Genomic DNA, 3,206 nt, shown 5'->3' on the forward strand with positions numbered 1-3,206 from the left:
CGAGTATGGTTTCATTTGACAGATACTTAGGTGAATTACACGATTAGAATACAATACAATAAGCCGTCCCCCACTTTAAAATCAACGTAAACTGGTGTTGCTCACTGCGTGCGTGGGGATTCGCAGTTCCCATCTTTCCACCGAATTTGGAATCCATAGGAATAATGGTTTCAGAGAAAAGTGCGTGTGATAGACAGGCAGAGGGAGGATGGATTCATACTTGCCAAGAGGAGGGGTATATATCTACGGTTCTCAATACTTATAGCAGTCCCGTGGAGAGAATGGAAGGAGAAGGAGGTGGTTTTGAACCTTTCCACCTTCCAATGATGAAACAAAAAACAGACCCAAAACCTTAAAAATTGGTCTGAAAATTTGGAATGACACGCACGGAAGATGCTTTTCCTACCCAAAATCTCAAAAAATTGCCTTCGCAAAGTCGTACACTATTGTCGATTCAAAAATACACGAGTAGTCCACAATGTTATACAGGTGGGGCTGAGAAAGTAGCCAAAAAAGGAAGGAATCTTTTGAAAAACTCTAAACTCCCATATCCCCGTTAATATTGAGAATTTGGAGTAAAGCAAACGTGCTGACTAGTTTAGAGTGGAAGGTGACCTGCATAGGCTGGGTTGCTCACAAGCTGGGAAAATGGAGGAATGATTGAATGAGATAGATACGTTCAGTATTGGCACAGTGTAGAAGAGAACTCCAGAAACTCCATGAATGGGGTTCCGCAGAAACATCATTCTGTTGCACAATAATGCGCAATAATATAATCCAATGGTGACTTAGGAAAAAAAACTCTCGGGCTTGGATTGTCTGTTTCACCACACTCATTCTGGTCCTTACTGAATTTTTCTTAATGGAGAAACCGTATCCCGAAAGAATTTGCATGAGCGAAGCTTTCTATGGGCCTATACGGCACGTTAGCGGTAGACTCCTTACCGAAACGGATCATCATCTAATAGTCGCTTACGTTCGCTTGCGTGTTGCGTCTGCCAGTTATCGGAGGGTTGAAGATCTTCGATCCCGAAAGTTCAACATCAACCGCTTGAATAATCCAGCTGTCGATCTTGTTGAACGGATCGGAGATACCCTGAGAACATTTCTGAGCATTTGGCCGCTATCAATCATCATCATCAACGGCGCAACAATCGGTATCCGGTCTAGCCTGCCTTAATAAGGAACTCCAGACATCCCGGTTTTGCGCCGAGGTCCACCAATTCGATATCGATATCGTTAAAGGCTGTTTGGCGTCCTGACCTACGCCATCGCTCCATCTCAGGCAGGGTCTGCCTCGTCTTCTTTTTCTACTACAGATATTGCCCTTATAGACTTTCCGGGCTGGATCATACTCATCCATACCGATTAAGTGACCCGCCCATCAATATCAATATCAATAATGTGCTCTTTAAGCGGATGTTACGCAGGTTGTCGGCCACGTCTTCAACGCGCGACGTAAGATCTGGTTGATTGCGGAATATTGGACTCAGATCGATGATCGAAAGGAATTGAATGACATCCAGTGAAGCTCCGCCTGTTGTAGATGAACTCAATAAAGTAAAACGGAGTAAAGCCGCTGCGCTTGACGTCCCCCGCAAAGTTATTCGTCGCAAATCTGCTATTTCCACTCGCACATAAATCTGGGAATCCGAGACCGTTCTCGGAGAGTGGTAGATGGGGACGATGGTTAAGATTCCAAAGGCATTCGTTTTGAGTGGGGCAATTGGAGGTGTATATTCGTGCTCCCTGCCGTCGCAAAAATAATTGTTAAAATAATCTTGGAAGGCATCAAAGAACATCTTGAAAGCTTGTTCGACAGAGGCCAAGCTGGTTTCCGGTCTGGGTCCTCCCGCATAGACCACATCAACATCCTACACTTTGGAAGAGTGCACGGAGTTTAGATCTTTGCTTCACTTGCTCTTCATCAATTTCGACAGTGTATCTGGCGTGTTCTTTGCATGGCATGGCGTGTTGTACCGAAGTAAAAGCTCTTGTTACCGATGTTATTTCTTCTTGTTCTCAGTGACGTTCTTTATGCTGTCCGGAAGACCTGGAATAGAGTATAACATCTTTCCTCAGAGATCTTGGCTTTGCTGATGACATCTGTTTGCTCTCTCACCGGGTCATGGATCCTGGTCAAATGGCTCTGGAATTGAAAAGAAAGGTAAATAGAGTTGGGCTGAAAATAAACACTACCAAAACCAAGGTTCTCAGTCTTACGGGACATCGCACTCTCTCTATCTAAATTATTGGGCAGAGTATCGAAGTGGTTGATCAATTTGTATGCCTAGGAAGCGTGGTTTTTGGCGACGGTGACACCGACCTGAATGTCGTTTGAAGCATTGAAACGCTAGGTTCGCAGTTATCTCAACGTCAAGATTATGTTAATACTGTTTGCACTAATGTTCTTTCTGTGTTATTAAAAGGGAGTAGCACATGGAAAGTTGCTTCCACTATTACTCAAAAGCGAAGTTTTCGTAAAGCCTTGTAAAGTAACATCGGGGTTCGTTGACTTGGTTCAATTATGAACAAAGAACTTGGTTGCTGCACAAGGCATTTACCCGTGACCGATGTGATGAATTCCACTGCTGGTTATGCCATGCAGTGGAACTTACTCTTCCAAGATGGCCGACGAGTGGGTCACCCTAAGAGTAGAGGAGGTAGGCTCTAAGAGTGGAGGAGTAGGCGCGCATTTGGGGAAGTCTTGAAAGGAGTTGAACCGCATTTCAAGATACTGTGTACATTGGGGTGTCGCCTTGGTTGACGCGCTATGACCCAAGAAGGGGTGAGTGGCAACCATATATTTAATATTTATCATGTTCGAGCAAAGCAGTTGATGGTGCCTTCCGAAGCGTGTACCCGCTGTGGTTCTACAGTCCTTTTAAGAGACGAAAGGTTGATGGTACGCCTTTTCTTGTATTTAATACTACCGTAAGCCCTATGTCTGTAGCGAAGGAGGATCAAACTTCCTCCGCTGATATTATTCCACGGTGTTTGTCATTTAGTCGGTTGGTGAATACCGTGGCGCGATGCTTAAGATGGAGAATTAAGACATCAAGCGTGATAATTCGGTTCCAGCAAATCGAACAGTTTGTTAAAGAAATAGCAAGGCTGAACTGAGGGCTTCCGTTGGAGATGCAGTGTCAGTTCCGAGTTCTCCACTTTTTTTGGAAAAGCATGGAAGCTGCCTCTTACGAGGCGGA

The sequence above is a fragment of the Hermetia illucens genome, chromosome 4, assembly GCF_905115235.1.
Source record: "Hermetia illucens chromosome 4, iHerIll2.2.curated.20191125, whole genome shotgun sequence".
NCBI classification, from domain to species: Eukaryota; Metazoa; Arthropoda; class Insecta; order Diptera; family Stratiomyidae; genus Hermetia; species Hermetia illucens.